This window comes from Crotalus tigris, unplaced genomic scaffold, assembly GCF_016545835.1.
Source record: "Crotalus tigris isolate CLP2741 ecotype Arizona unplaced genomic scaffold, ASM1654583v1 scf7180000018436.2726382, whole genome shotgun sequence".
In the NCBI taxonomy this organism is placed as follows: domain Eukaryota; kingdom Metazoa; phylum Chordata; class Lepidosauria; order Squamata; family Viperidae; genus Crotalus; species Crotalus tigris.
In genome coordinates this window covers 1,499,174-1,516,519 of record NW_024097002.1, presented here as the reverse complement: position 1 = coordinate 1,516,519, position 17,346 = coordinate 1,499,174, and positions in this window count along the sequence as shown.

The window sequence follows — 17,346 nt, the reverse complement described above, 5'->3', positions numbered from 1 at the left end:
TTGTTAACTCTCCCCAGGTTATTGGATCTTTCATTCAGAATATTTTCCAACAAATAAGAGAATTAGAAAAATAATTTGTATTGATATGTCTTTTGACATAAGGAGGGTAAATTAATCTCCAGGCTATGTAGGTGTACACATTGATGACAGATGAAGACCTGGCTTTGGTCCCAAGCCTGGGTTAATGTGTTGTGTGTGTATGTGTGTGTGCTGTCATGCTTTGTTTTAATAGTTGTTTTTAGTCTGAGCACCTTGTTTTGTTTTATCTGTGTTTTTTATTGTTTTAATTTAGTATTTTATTTTGTAAGCCACCCAGGGTCTACTGAAGTGGTCAGTATAATAAATTTGATGGATAAAATAGAAAATAAAGATAGCAATGAGCAGTCCCATGTATTCTTTACTCTTTAAATTTGGTTTAGGAAGCTGCAATATGAGTATTTGTACCACCTTAGCATTTCTTCTATCTTTTGTGTTATATATCCTATCCTATCTATCTATCTATCTATCTATCTATCTATCTATCTATCTATCATCATAGTTTATCTTCTTCACATGCACACATACAAACACAACATTTTATCCCAACAGTGCCAAACTGCTTTGGGGATAGAAGGTATGTATCATTGATGATATCATCATTAGCCAATAAACACCTACCAATATTGGCATTATGAAATTCAAACTGAAAAGCAAATATTTATGGAAAGCAGAAGTATCACCTTTTACAAAGAATTTGAGGTGCAAGAATGCATGTATATTATAGAATTATTATCAAGCCACCTTCACCAGTGCTCAAAATATCCCGGTACACCACAGCATTTTTTTCTAGCATGTTTTAAAGTGGATTGCTTGTTGGGAGCCGTGTACAATAAAGGTGCATTGATCTCCTTTCTCTTCAAACCAGGAGGCAGGTCTGAAACATCAAGTGAACCAAAAGACCTCATTAACTCGATCTATCAACGATGCTTTTTAATGAATAAAAAAAGTGGAGAGTGGGAATGTTTTTTTAAAGTCTCTCCAGTATCTATCCTTAAAGCAGGTCCTCTCTCTCATTATCTCAGCCCTGCCTAGGAGAAAATCAATAAACAATTTGCATTTTTTATCAATATTTAATGTCAGGCTGCAGGATCCTTTGAAAAGCTCAAGTCCTTTCAAGACTCTTCTTATCCTTTTTTATTCTTTAATTTTTATTTTTTAAAAAAACATGACAGAAACTAAATGCCCAGCAAAGGCTCAAGTACTGTGATCAGTTATACTTATTCTAAAAGTATTAACAATTGTCCTGGCAATCATCATCATCATCAACATCATCTACAAATGTCTGTCCAAGAGCAGAAATGGCATTGCTTAGGAAGCATGGTGTTGAATTTTAATGACTGCTGGAGATGAATGAGGCAATGTAGCTATATAATTAGCAAGGAGTCAAAAAGATATGTTGGGTCTTAGATGAGGGACATGATCTCCTGTTGACTCACAGTGAGCAAAGAGCCCTCCTTCTGAAGCCTGTTATGAAGAAGCTAGATGAGATCCCAAGTGGATTGATAGAACCATTACACGGGGGAAATGGTAGGTGATGCCAAATGTTACTCCCCTGCCAGCTATATATTACTTCCAATCTGAGTGTTTAACTTCATCATGCAATGAATTCCATTGACTTTCTTAAATGAACACTGGAAGAGGTAGTTAAACTGGCTTTTGTTTCCTAGCTGCTCTTAGTTCAAGGAAATATCAGGGACAGGACTACAATGTCACATATTGAGTAGACAAAGTACTAACAAGATTTCATATATGTCAGAGATTGCTAGTCCTAAGTTATATCTACGGCTTTGAAGACTTAAAATATCCTGTGACATATTGACATTATAATATATATAGATCTGTAGGAATGTATAGATTGCACAATTTCATGAAAGAAGAGCATTAGCAGGGCCCCGTTAGACCAGACCTAACTTAACAGAATTACCACACAATTATTCTTCAGCATCTGACGATGTACAGTCATACAGATCTTAAAGACTAAAAATAAATATAGTATTCATAGTTCTGCAGTAATGGATGGACATATTTGTCTAAATTTTCTTTTGGAGTGATTAATCTTCTAGCACAGAGGCTTTCACATTCTAGATAACTATCATACAACTATTCTCACAACTATTTGTTGTAAGAAGCTGTGCAGTGTTATCTAGTACTATCCATTTTACTGTGCATTTAATAAGTTAATTGTGAATTATAGTTTTGGGTTAGGAGAAAAGCCTAGCTGAGGAGCCTATTTACACTTATTTGGAGTGACAAATAGGTGCTGCAAAATGTAAAATTAATGCGTCAGGTTAATTTCATGCACCCCTTGCCTCAGGCCGATTAGTGTAAATTAAATTTCATGCTCATCAGCTAGAGTCATCATGAATGTTCTGCGGGAACCTGTAGATTTGTGATGATCACAGGAGCAAAGCGTTGGATGCTGTTTGCTCAGAGCATGAATGGCATTTTTTTTTTTTACCTTAGTAATGAGGAAGCTGTGCAATTGCTGTTCAATAAATAATGAGTATTTTCTGCAAATAGGGAACATTAATCAGCTCCAGTCACCACAGTAACTGAATGGTGGTCGTTACATGGATGAATAATCTGATCTTGTTACAACAACACACATATATGTCATGGTCTTTTTTGGTAATGTGTTGTATAATTTGCCATCAGATCCCTAAGCAGCTTGGTCCAGTTCAAACCATTGTAGATGACAGAGTGTACTAATTCTTTGCTTAGGCTCTCCACTTAAGAAAACATTAAATGATGCAAAATTGTGGCCCAAGAAACATAGAATTCTTCATATTCTCATCCTTGAGATCAGAGGAAGTGTTCCCCCCTTCCTTCTGTCAAACTCCATAGCTGGGTGTTTCCAAAGTCATGGAATCTCAGCTGCAAAAAGCCTCCAAATGTGTGCCATGCATTTCAACCAGAAATTGAGATGGAACAGCTCAGAAAATTGTCAAACATTTTCCAATCCATGCTGTAAATTTAGACCAATCATCTAGACCAGTGTTCTCCAATCTTTGTGGCTCGGTGGCCCAGCTGGAGGGGGGGAAGGGGAGCTGGGCTGCATGAGCAGTGGGTCGGCATACACACTCAGCCTTTGCCTGAGTGGCAGACTGGTGTGCGTATGCACACAGCCTTGTGCGAGCCACAGGCTAGCATGAGCAGTGGGCCAGTGCGCATGCATGCAGTTTGACTTGCATGAGCAGCAGGCTGGCATGCACATATGCGAGTGCCTGACCAGCCACTCCAAATAGGCTATGGCCCGGTATTAGGCCACTTCCCAAAGGTTGGGGACCCCTGATCTAGACTCAATAATAACTTTCTTGGAAATAGTCAAGGGTATTGCAAATTTTTCAAGAAAAATGCAAACATTCCTCTGTGCACTGAGCAAGACATTATGTTGAGATATAGTTTTCTATGTTGAAAATGGCTGTACTTGTTTTGAACTTGCACAAAGATTGGGAAGGAGTCTGTGTAGTGCAAGAGCCAGGAAGAGGTCCAAGTTCCATTATGGCTTTCCCACAAAGGAGGCAAGAAATAGGATTCCCACAAAAAGATTTCCTTTCTAGATTATTCTAAATTATGAATCTCTTTATGGTAATCAGGAGACAGTTTTATCCTCAATGAAATTACTTGAAGTGAGACTAGCCTTCTAGAACAGTGATGGCGAACCTTTTAGAGACCGAGTGCCCAAACTGCAACCCCAAACCCACTTATTTATCACCGAGTGCCAGGTGGGCGTGGCCCAGTGGGTGGGCGTGGGCTGTGGTGGTCATGGCAGACTGGGTGGGTGTGGCCAAGGTGGGTGTGATCACCTTGATATTGCTCATGGGGAGGGATGCCTGTGGGGGCCAGGCAAGGTTTGGGGAGATCCAAGGGATCTCTGGCAGGTGGGGCAGTGGGCAGTGGGCAGGAGTCTCATTCTGTGGGGTAAGGTGAGGCAAGGTGAGGCATGGCTGGGGTGCCATTGTCGCATACCAAGGTGAGGCAGGGGCCGGGGCGGCTGCTGCCTAACACCATCGGCCCCTGCACACAGAGGCCAGCCAGTGCATGGGGGCCAATGGCATCCATCAGCATCCACAGTCTGCCGGGCCCTCAACTGACACACTCTGGGGCTCCGCAGAAGTTCAGAGAAGCCGCCTCTGAGCAAGACAGATGGCTGACAGCTGAGGAGGCGATGCAGTGGGTTGTGCCTGGGAAAAGGAGAGCATGCGAGGCCAGGAGGGATGGGACGGGGGGAGGGAAACCAGCCGTGCTTGGATGCATCCTGCTACGTGGGACCTCGGCGAGTTAGCAGGTGGCTGGTTGAAGAGAGACGGTTGCCATCTCCGGGGCATGGTATACTTGCCCACAGAGAGGACTTTGAGTGCCACTTCTGGCACGTGTGCCATAGGTTCACCACCACTGTTCTACAAAGTCTTTAACATTTTTTTTTCAATTGACCTGTGAAACCCATAATATTGGGTGGAACCTGCCAGATGATTACATGATAGTTAATTGGAATGTATTATATGTTTTTCTCCACAATTAAAAAAAACCTTTTAAATGTATCTTAGTTGTATTTTAATAGGTTTTCATGTATTTGAATTGTTTTATTATGTTTGCTGTCCTGAGTCACTTTCTGGGATGGCAGGTATAGAAATGTGATAAATTAAATAAATATCCTTTTTTAATTGGCTATTTCTTTATAGGCAGTCTGCATTATCAGCCACAATTGGGATAGCCATTCAGTGAAACAATCACTAAGTGAAACTGTAACCATGCTTGTGATCTTACTTCAGCTTTCAGCTTTTTGTTTTATAGATCCACGAAAGTTGTCAGTGAGTGGATTGGTCACAAAATTACTTTACCACCACCATCAGAATTATGCAAAATTGCAAAGCAAGGTGATTGCTAAATGAGGACTTCTTGTATAATGAAAGGCATTAAGGGTTGTACTCAGGAATGCTGGTGTAGAGAGGGGCAAACATGCTGCAAGATCCCAATGCCAGTCTGCTGAAGCTCTTGAACATTAATGTCTTGCAGTCTAACGGGTATGACCCCAAAGGTGCTTTTTCATGAGGCAACTAGACTTTCTTGGGTTTTTTTTTAAAGACATTTCGCTTCTCATCCAAGAAGCTTTTTCAGCTCTGACTGGATGGTGGGGAATGGAAGGATTTATGCTCCTTGCAGACAGCTGATCATTTGCACTCTTTTAGAGAGTCATTGAGGCCACCTGGAAGTTTATCTGTGTTGTCAGGGTCACCTGCGTAGTGCAAATGGGTGTGGAGCCTTCTTGGAACTGCTGATAGGAGTGTGTTGTAGACTGGAGATTGATGATGTCGTATCCCTTCCCCTCCATTGAGAGAAGGCTGCTCAATTTTGACATAGATGGCCTCTGAACACATGGCACAACATAGGAGAACAAGCCCATCAGGACAAGATTCAGTAGTCCATCTGCAATTTAAAAGACAAAGCAAAGTCCACATTTTGGACAGAGAGGACCACTGGCTTCAAAGAGAGGTCAAAGAGGCCATCTATGTCAAAATTTAACAGCCCTCTCTCAACAGAGGAGGAGGGACACGACATCATCTATGTCCAGTCTACAACTCAGTCCTTTCAGCAGTTCCAAGAAGGTTCCACACACATTTGCATTTGATGACACAGATAAGCCTCCAGGTAGCTTCAACAAATCTCTAAAAGAATACAAATGACCAGCTGTCTGCAAGGAGTATTAATCCCTCCATTCCCCACCATCCAGTCAGAGCTGAAGAATCTTCTTGGATGAGAAGAAAAATGTCTTCAGAGAAAAACAAAAAAGTCCAGTTGCCTCATGAAAAAGCACCTCTGGGATAACTATGGCCTGGATGACTGAAAATCTTAGTCATAGACATTTAACAGGCATGATGTAAAGGAGAAGGAAAATGGGGAGGGAAAAGGAACATGAGGACACAAACTTAGCAACTCCTTTGCAGTAATAAATACACTTTGTAAATACCAAGGGGAATACAACTAAAAGAAGACAGGTCTGGGAATGGAGCTCATAAGACAGCAATTGAACTTATCACTACCTGTTTTCTCCTTCTGCTATACCAGGAGAGTATGGGCATATAGAATTAATTCTGAGAGTGAAGAAGCTAAATGATGCATTTTTTTGGTATTAGTGGTGGTTACTTTTCTTTTTCATCTCTGACTCTGATCCCAGCAGATGAAATAGGACATTGGGAAAGTTAGGGGAACTGAGATGGGGATTGGTCCCAATACTTATATATAATTGACTGTGGCCCATTGAAGATACTATAGATTGAGCTTAATGCTTACTTGCATTAAGGTTTCAGTGTTGTAAAAACTGCCTGTTGCTTTAATAGGGTTTCTAGGAGGGAAGATCTAAGCATGCTGGCTGGGAGGATTCTGGGAGCTGAAGTCCACACTTTATAAAGTTTCTAAGATGGAGAAATACTGGTATAGGGAGTTACCAAGTCCTACAATTCCTATTATCAGGCATGGTTTTGCATCTACTTATTTGACTGTTTTCAAGTTTATTCCTCATTTTCATAGAATCATACAGTTGAAAGTTATGTTGGGGGGTCTTCTATTGTTGTCCCCTGACCAAGGCAAGTTTCCTCAGATGATTCCCAGATAAATGGCTGCCCAACCTTTGTTTGAAAACGTCCAGTGATGGAACACCCATGACTTTAGGAAGCAGATGGTTCCTCTGCTTAGTAGCTTTCATGGTATAGAATTCATTCTTATTTTGAATTTGGATGTTTTAAATAAATACATATCATTCATTTCTTTTATATTGGGCAGAGTAATAATGAGGCATCTCCAGATAGGAGGGAGTGTGATGGCAAAAAATTGAGTTCTAACTTTAGTATGCCCACTGTTTTGTTTTAAATTCCTGTAGTCACTCTCCAGTAGACCTGCCCCTTGTTTATCACATACATTACCCAATCACTCAATATCCATCTCCTCCCAAGTTTCTTAGTCTATTTCCTTTATGCAAATTCCAAGAGAAAAGAAAAAAAAATAGCAAGAGTGATACGTAGTTTCAGCAGAAGATGTCCCCCAATGAGTAATCAAAGTTAATCAAATAATCAGTCTTTTCAGAAAACATAAAAAATAAGAAAAAATAATACTCTCCAGATGTATAGCCTCTTAAGTCTTTCTAAAAGGAAAACTTTGGGGGCTCCAAAGTATTCAAAAATAGAATCAGCCATTAAAACAAAATTAGGTTTCATCCTTTTCTTAAGCTTCTCCTCCCCCCATTTAAAACGCCTCTTCAACAAAAAGGGGAATAATTCCAGAAAAAAAACTTTTCACAGCAAAAAAGAAAAGAAAATAGAGGTAAAAAAAATATCTCACTGAATCTTCCACGGTGGGTCTGCTTGCTTAGATGATCTCATGGCTTACGGTTGGCGCAGCTAAATGATCGGCCATTTTACTGGCCGATCTTTACCCTGTCGGCCCAAAGGAGATACTCGATGCACAGAGGATGCCTCCGCTCCTCTGCAACTATCCGAGAAGCCTCCTCAATGGAAGACGCTCCTCCAGAACATCTTTTCGATCCTCTAGAGGGTCTACTGGCAAAGGAAACTCGATCGGCAAAGGGACGATGCCCTTTGTTCGACCATATCACCACAAACTGGAAGCCCCATTGTCTATTTCTTAGGGTTGAAAAAAAGTGATTAGCTGAAGTCAGGATTAGAACCCATGGACTTCTGGTTCGTAGCCTGATGCCTTAACTGCTACACTGAACCTTTTTATTTGGAATATAAGTAATGCAATTAGGGCTGGACCTTGGAGTTGAGATCCAGGCGTGCTCATCCCAAAGGGAGGCAAATTACTTTCTAGAGAGCAGATGATGATGGCTGCAATAACAAACTGGTCCACCTGCACTGGTGCATATCAAAGCTGAATCTATGAAGTGGAACATTCATTCTACAGGTCTGGTATTAATTTCTAGACTAGACACACATGAATCCAGAATCTTCTTTTATTATTTCAGTATTTTTATATTTATTACCCATTTTGTGACCACAAAAATATGTCTCTTCTCAAGCATTAAGAGGAAATTACATTTCATTGCTGTGGCCATGACAGTTCTATTGTCTGAATTTAACATGTAACTCATGCTTTTGGAGTTTCATATTATCTTTTTTTTAAATCACATATTACAAAATGCAATTTAAAAGCATAAAATTGTGACGGAACAGGAGAATGTTTTCATTATAAGGGGAGCTTTTTGCTAAATGGAGTAGAGTGCATTTTAAGACCATTTGGTCCAGTGTCAAAAATAATAGGATTTCATCATTAATCTTAATATCAAAAAGTGACCGAAACATTGATAATTTTCATATATACGAATCCTCTCTGAATTCAATGTTGAACAGTGAGTAGCACAACCACATGATGAATGGTTAAGGGAACTAGATATGTCTAGCCTATTGAAGAGAAGGATTAAAGAAGACATAATAGCTGTTTTTTCAGCATTTTGAGGGGCTGTCACGGAAAAGAGGGGGTTGACTTGAGCGTAGGACAAGAAGCTTGCTAAAGAGAGATCCAGCTGAAAATGAAGGAGAGATTTCCTGACAGTGAGAACAATTAACAATGGAATAGCATAACTTCTGGAGTTGTGGTTGCTCCATCGCTGGAGGCTTTCAAGAAAAGATTGGACAACTGTTTGTCTGGGATGATATAAGGTCTCCTGCAGCAGGAAGTTGGACTAGAAGACCTCCAAAGTCCCTTCCAGCCTATGATTCTATGAGTTCTATGACATCCTTACTTATCTTTTGTTGGAGAAAATAAGTTAACTGAACACATACGTATACACACTTACAAAACTCTCTATTATTCTTTAGAAGTTAGCAGCCTTTAACAGTAATGGCATGCAGTTAACAGATTAAAGACTCAGTATTTCCCTAGTGTATGCGTTGTGGCTATATTCATCCAATCTCTAATGGAAATTGTAATTTCACAGCTATTGTGTTTAACAAAGCTTAGGAGCATCAGTTGTCTTATTAACATTTACAGTTCATTTTTCTAATGGGTAATATTATCTATGAGAAATTAAGTAAAGATTATTAGTTTTTGAAATGAGGAAAAAAACATTTTTCTTTTTCTGGTCCATTTTAATGAACTCTGGTTTTAGCGGCAGAGGAAAATTCATACCCAAATACAGAAACATATTTCATTCTTCATATTTGCCACATGAACAAAACTTTGCTTAATGTATTATATAGATAGTCCTTGTTCAGTGACCATTCATTCACTGATTGTTAAAAGTTACAACAATACTGAATGAAGGGACTTATGCCTGTTCCTCACAGTTGTGGCCATGCAGCGTTCCTGTGGTCACATGATTGGATTTGGGTGCTTTGACAAGTAGTTCACCTTTATAATGGTCCCACCATCCTGCAGTCACATGATCACCATTTTCAACCTTCATTGGCAGTTTTTCACAAGCAAAGTCAATGAGGAAACTGGCAGGAGCTTGCAAATGGCAATCACATGTTGGGGGGTTGATCTGACCATGTGGGATTCACCTAATGACAGCAACTGGATCTACCTCAACTCCTGTTGTAAGTTGGTGTTGTCCCATGACATTGTGTTTTATGCTGGTCTCACTTATGAGGAAGCAAGGACTATTATTTTATTGATTATCCAATTTCTATACTGCTCTCTAAAAAAACTTCATAGTATACAATATAATAAAAATCCTATAACACCCATGATTTACACTAGAGAAAATAACTGCAGAAAATTATAGCAATGCAGTTCAGTAATTAATGAAAATAATTCAAAATCCTTTTTTAGAAACAAATGTGGCAATATACAATAACAATATGTTCACATGTTTACATCATTGCATACAATTATATATATTAGGGAGGTTAAAAATGGATTCAAAGCCTCAAAGAGTATTATTTTAATATAAATTTTAATACAAAAGGGAACAAAGCTTGATTACACATAAATGCATTTGTATCTCCCAAATAATAATACATACACTATCAAATCATGAAGAATATTTGATTTATTTGTAAAATTTATTATGCATCTATCTTATCATACAATAGTTCTGAGTGGCTTAAATATTAAAAGATAAAACTATATAAAACCTAATAATATATACAGTAATAAAATATTTTCTAATGTTTTATCCTAAATTTTACTTTTGCTATAAGGTGAAGTACAACAGGTGGGTATAGGCTGGATGTAAATGGGATCCTCAACAAACAATTTCAACAAGAAACTCTCTTACTTAGAATCCAGCTGGTGAGTCTACCATGCATTTTCATAGGATAATTCTTAAAGGCCAGTCAGATCAAGGCCAACTGTAATTTTTGGGGAAAGGTTTTCATATGGTAAGTGTTGTAGCAGAAAAGCCATGTTTCCAGGTTCCCATCAGATGACTCCGTTTAATTGATGGGACCTGTTAGATAAATTGATTCTTATAAGATGGGGTAAAGATTACTGGAGACAGATAATGCTGTAAATATCCAAACTCTGTGCTATGAAGGTGTTCAGCAGCATTTTGTACTGCACCCAAAAACTCACTGGTAACTAATTACAATAGCAATATTACACAGACATATTGAAATGAACACAGAACTACTTGAGTTGCTGCATTTAGGCCAATCATAGCTTTTAATAGTTTTCTCATATTAGATGATAATATGAAAAGTAGAGTAGATGAGATGTAATTTAGGCATGAGTGATTGTGACTAGAGACCCTTCAATCTAGGAATGGGTAAAATTGATACAAAAGATTGATTTCTTCAAAGGCTACAGCTGCCACATGAGTGTAATACAATCCCCTTCAAAACTGATAAAAGCTCTGTAGCTCTTGGAACAACCCAAATTTACAACAATTCAGTCTTGCTAAGGTTGAACCTAAGTCTGCTTATTTTCATTCAGACTTCCATAAGCTCCATATACTGAAAGAGAATCATGATGGTATCATCTTCATAGCTCACAGTTAAGATATGTGATTAAATATAAGAATCTAGAATCCCATTTCCTAAAGTAATTGACATCTCCATATACATTGCTTAATTTCACAATCTTTTGTTTTAGGAGTTTAAATCAGAGGTACACAGTTTTTCTCTCCTGATTTCTTATCCCAAGAACATTGTGAGATAGATCAAGCTATAGCAACTGATTGCTCAGTGAGCTTGATGAAAATAGACGTGGATTTCCCAGCTCAATACTATGTCACAACTGGAAAGTAGGAGAGTGATACAAAAGTCTGGGAACTAAAATATGTATGTCTATATGCATGCAGACAGTGAAGATTGCTTGGGATTCTGTCAGGCACCATATATTAAGTTGCAGTTCAAAAGGTTTATTGCTCAAGTATATGCATTAGGATCTAATAAACTAAAGTTCAATGCTAAATTGAATTCAATGGAATTCAAGAAGGGTTGGATCTGGAATATTTGTGGGAACTTAAGGGAATGTAATGACTCTAAGGTGCTTAACTCCACCCCTGAACTGTGTCTGCTTTTCTCCTACAGATTTTTCTGCAAGAGGATGTATTTTATGCCAGAAATGGTGCTGTAGGAGAAGTGTGATATATCTGTCAGTTCTGGAGTGGCAACTTCTATTTGCAAATCAATTACAAATGAAAACAGAAAGTGTAAATTATCTCAGCCATCTGGCTCTTAATGCATGCCCATTGTTATGCTCAGACTGTCATGGTAATAAAACAGCATATTAATTGCAAACAAGGTTTAGATAAATTCTAGTGACTCAGTCTGAGTTCTTGTTTCTAGGGTATGTTCTTAGGGTATCAAGGACTTCTAAAATTAGAAGAAGTGTGATGAATACTGTAAATCCATAATTAAAAACAAAATAAAAATAGAAAACAATGAAAAGCAAATCATTAGCTAGCAGATATAAAATTCTGGAATAAGCAGAAATATGCAGATTTCTATAAATCTTTAGCAAGACAGTTTTTGGTATCCAGCATTTTTTCATAAGATATTTTTAATGAAGAAATATTTACCAAGTAAGATACAAGTGGACAATAATTGTATATTCTTTATTTAAAACATACAAAGAAAGTATAGTACAAATTTTACAGGTAGAACTAATCTACAGTATGCTAACCCTTAAAAGGGGACAACATTAGGAAATAGGAATCCCACTGATTCTTGGAATACATTTTAATGAGGTTAGGATATTGTGCTGTAATACTTCAATTCTATTAAAAACAATAAAATCAGATTTGTTTTAGAGTTTATTTTTCATACTTTCCACTTTTACAAGATGCAGTTATCTTTTCTGTTATGGTGTTACATTTTCCTGACATTTTTAACAGATTGTGAAAAAAAAGTACCTTAAATAAGTATCACCTTGGAAATAACTACTGCAGTGAAGAGTTTTCACATAATAAACTGGAGAGAAGCATATGGCCATTTTTACATTTTAAAATAAACCTACTAACTAGTAGCAGAACTATGAACCTTTCTAAAGAGTAATCAAATTTATTCTTGCAGTTACTAAAACAAGGCAACAATTAATACCAAACATAAGTTAAGAATCATTTCACTTTCTTTTCTTTTAATTGTTGGGTTCTATACAGTTGTTTCCATTGGCTTATCTTGAGCCATAAGTAAAGAATTTGATTTGAATTGAATCTTTTCCAGTAAGGCCAAGAAAGTGCAGATAAATTTATTAGCCTTAGCTGTAGCAGATGCAGCATTATGTTACTGTAATAGAAAAAAATGGGCACAATTTGTCCAATATGAACCAAAACCCACTTTTAATCCAAGAATTCTCAAATTCTATGCAAGCTAGATTTTCTAATTTAGAAAAAAAAACCACAAGTCAACATATTGTACTATTTGTATCCCACCAGCTCAAAAGAATATATAATATACTGACACAATCAGAATGTGATTCTGCTACCATCTTACATTTCCAGTTCAAATATAGAACACATATTGTAATTTGCATATCTCTCTCTCTCTCTCTCTCTCTCTCTCTCTCTCTCTCTCTCTCTCTCTCTCTCTCTCTCCCTCCCTCCCTCCCTCCCTCCCTCCCTCCCTCCCTCTCTTTCTGTATGTGTTCTTCACTCACACAGAATTTACTGTATAAGGGAAATTGGTTCATATTTTTTCATTATGGACTTATTTTTGTGCACTATAGTGCAAAATATGTAGAGACTTTTTATTGCTTCAGCAAATGATTAACCTTGCATTTTATACACAATTACCTGGTTTGATTGATTGCCCATAAGGGAATAGATCTGCCAAATGGGGGAAAAAATCCCTAAAAATAAGGGCTAATCTCCTTTCTTCTGAAAGAAGGAGGAAAAGAACATTTCTGAACACAGCTGTTCCCTCCCTCCCACTGTGTCTACATCCAATAGATCTAAGCTACAAAGAGTAGTATTTTTATATTAGTTTAATTGTCATCCACCTTTTTCAGAATGTCTTGAGAATCTTAATTTGGTAAGATGCTGGGAACTTTTTTTTATAAACATAGCTTGCCATAGTCAAAGAATTATAATTCTGAAGGTTCCGTGGGAAAACAGAATAGCCTGTAAATGAAATTATATTTCAGAGTTGAATTGTCATCCACCTTTTTGTAATCCTATTTGTGAGTTGCAAAATGGTGTGTGTATGTGTAGGGAGATATTTCTACATCTTTTGAGTAGAAATATAAACAACATTTTGAACAACATTTTGATAGACAGGGAAAAGTTTAATAAAACTGCCTGAAAGTACCCTTGGTTGTTATTATTAGCTATTCCTTTTTCTTTCCTCAAAGTCTGGAAAATGACTTTCCTTAAAACATATGAAGCCCTTCCAAGTGGGGTTCCAGAATCTCTTTAGAAACTCACCAGAGCAGCATGGCTTGGGATAGGAAAAAGAGAAATAGCAGCTGCTGGAGGAAATTCTGGCTAAGCTCTGAAAAAATTTCCCATCATTTTCCTAGAGGTGTTAATCACTCTATTTTCTCTTTATGTCAGTGCATACATGCCAATATTATAGTTCTGTGAGAAATTCAGTCTAGCAAACTAAGATGGAATGATTACTATGGGAATGGAGTCATTACTATTCTGATGTCAGAAACAATGTCAAAAGCCCCTCCAAAGGGTAGGATGCCAAGGAAAGTACCATATCCCTGCTAAGCCTGAACCAACTCTTAGGAATCTAAAGACTCCTAGTATGATTTTCACCCTCCCAAACACCTTCTGCATTTCTAGATCACTAGAATTATGAGGGACTAAGTTACAGCAAGAAAAGGACACCCAAAAGTGATTTTTCAAAAGGCAACTGGACTTTCTTTGTTTTTGCTTGAAGACTTTTCACTTCTCATCCAAGAAGCTTCTTCAGATTTTTATGACCTGGATGACGGAGTATCTCCCTAGACAAGACAAGGAATCTATGATATTCCACCTGTTGTTTAGTTACAACTCTCAGTCACTGTAGCTAGCATGGTCATTAGTGAAGGATTTCTCCATTTCTCTCTAGGACCAAAATAATAAATATTTAGCTGAAGTTTGCAGGAAAATAACATTTAAGTGAATTGCAAAATTAAACATGAATGGATTATTTCTTGCAGGCTACCATGCATCTTTTTGTCTACTTCTGATCATATTAAGTTTCAATAGAATGACACTGAAATGAATGGATGATAAAATTACACATATACACACACACAGACACACACAGACACACACACAGAGATGACCCTTTCTAGAGGAAGAGAAATTAAACATACCATTTAAGTAAGTCTTTATTCACTTCCTAAGTAGCAAAAGAGACAATAGATCATCTGGTCTGGCTTTTGCATCTTTTCTCTTGATGAATTTGGCTCAAGCCAAAAATTGAAAAGAAATCCTGTTTTTCTTATTGAAGACAAATCTAGCAAGCAGGAAGCATATGTTGCGCTTGGGACCACATGCTGGGGAGTGGGAGCTGGAGGCTCTCACATCAATCAGTTAACTTCAAACAATACCTCCATTCACAGGGGACGGGGAGGTTGGGCCATTAAAGTCAGCCAGAGGAGGTCTCTAATGCCATTTGGCAGCCCCAGAGAGCAGCAGAACATCCATCTGACAAAGTGCCACAAGCAACAAGCATAATAAGACCAACAACAATAATAAGAATAATAAAAATAATAGTAATAAAAGCTGGTGGTGGGATAAGTGGAGAAGCCTGGAGGGGAAGATAGATAATCAATAGGCCAGATATCAATTTGCGTTTCACTCAGGGTAAGAATGTATTGACGAGGCAGAGAAAGGGGAGACAGCCATGGGGAGCCTTAAAGGTTTACCATGAAATCTTTAACACTATTTGGCTAATGTGATCTTGGCAATAATTACACAGCTTGGAAAACTTGGTGTTTATTTATTTCTCTCTCCAAAGGGCAGCATGGGGAGTATTGATTGGTATTAGAAATGATAATGAGGTTATTTTGTGTGTCGGCAGAATGACTTAAACTGTTTGCCTGCTTCTAATAAATCAGAGCTCCAGACAAGGTGCCTTGGCTTTTGAACAGCCTGCTTTCTCTTTCTCTCCTCATTTTAGTCTTAAAATCATTTCGGTCCATAATATGGTAATTTTATGCAGGCTCAGATTCTCTTTACCAAAACAATATTAATTACTATGTTGCTTACAGATATAGCAAGATTCCAAAAATAAAAACATTGTTGGATCCATCCAAAGTTCTTCTGAGTTTATATACCAAGAAGCATTTTGGTTTTGAATCCATGGAAATATTAAATAATGGCATTCAGTTCATTAAGTAAAGTTGATGAGTAAGTTCTGAATTTCTAACAATGGAAGGTAATTCCTCCTTGCTAATCATATATATCAAACTGGATATTATTAAATATGCAAATATGGAAATGGTAAAATCCAACATCTAATTTCTACCGTTTTTTTCCCCTTTCTTTCCTTGAGATGGAAGAACCCAATAATACATTTTGAGGATGCACAAGAAGTAGACAGAACTTTCCCCCCCCTGTCCCATCAAAGGATATATTTTCTACTAAAAAGGGTATACAGTTGGATTCTACCAATGATAGCAGGTCTAATAATCTCTCATTCAAATGAAATCAAATGATTAGCAGCCAATCCTGACCCTTAATATAAATATAAAGGTTTTACTGTTCATGGGTCTCTAAATTACCTCTCATAAAGCGAACAACAGAAAAAAGAAAAAGAAAAAGAAATTGAAGAATCTACTCAGCAAATTGCTTCAGTGCCGGTGGGAGGAGCAAGACCCAAAAGCTCTGCTACATATTCATCAGCAGCAGAATTTGAGCGGATCTTCTCCAGGCTGAAGGCCAAGGGAGATGGCAAAGCTCCTGTCCTGGAATGTTAATGGATTAAACATTCCTCAAAAGAGAAAAAAAATTTACCACTATTTGAAACAACATAACAATGATATTATTTGCTTGCAAGAAACTCATATTACAGCTAAAGATCAAAAATATTTAAATAATCCTCGCTTGGGATCTCATTTTGTATCTCCCGCCCCTGGGAAGAAAGGGGGTGTGGTAATCTATGTTAAACAGAATTTATCTGCTACCTTGTTAGAATCAGATCCTTACGGAAGATATGTTATGCTTGAACTTGGTTTATATGGCAAGAAAATTCTTATTGTGGGGTTGTATGCACCAAACCAGCAACAGGAGCAATTTTATAGGTTACTACATCAGAAAATAACTTTGTTGGACTATAGATCTGTGATTTTAATGGGAGACTGGAATGGTGTCTTAGATATACAAATGGACAAAAAAGGCTCTTCTACCTTTTTTAAACAGGCTAAATTACCTAAAGCCTTTTTTGATATGAAAGAAGATTGGGAATTGAGAGACTATTGGCGTGAACGTAATCAAGAAGAAAAGGATTTTACGTTTTTCTCAGATAGACACCAATCTTTCTCAAGAATTGATTTCTTTTTGATCACAACAGATTTATACAACAGGGTGAAGAATGTAAAAATTTTTCCTAGGACATTGTCCGATCATAGTCCAGTTTGGATGGAACTGTTTGTAGAGAAGGAAGATAGGAGATCCTGGAGGGTGAATGAGAATTTATTTAAACAAGAAAAAAATGTTCATAAATTAAAGGAATGTTTAAAGGAATATTTTACTTTAAATATGAACAAGGGAACATCAATGTCAATGGTCTGGGATGCAAGTAAAGCTTTCATGCGTGGTATTTTGATAAAAATGAATAATTTGCATAGACAGAAACAGACTCAGAAACGGAAAGACTTGGAAGAGGAGATTAAATTAAAAGAGAAACTTTTAATTTTAAATCCCTTAGATGAAAAGGTTAAAGGAGCTTTAAAATTGTTAAAAACACAATT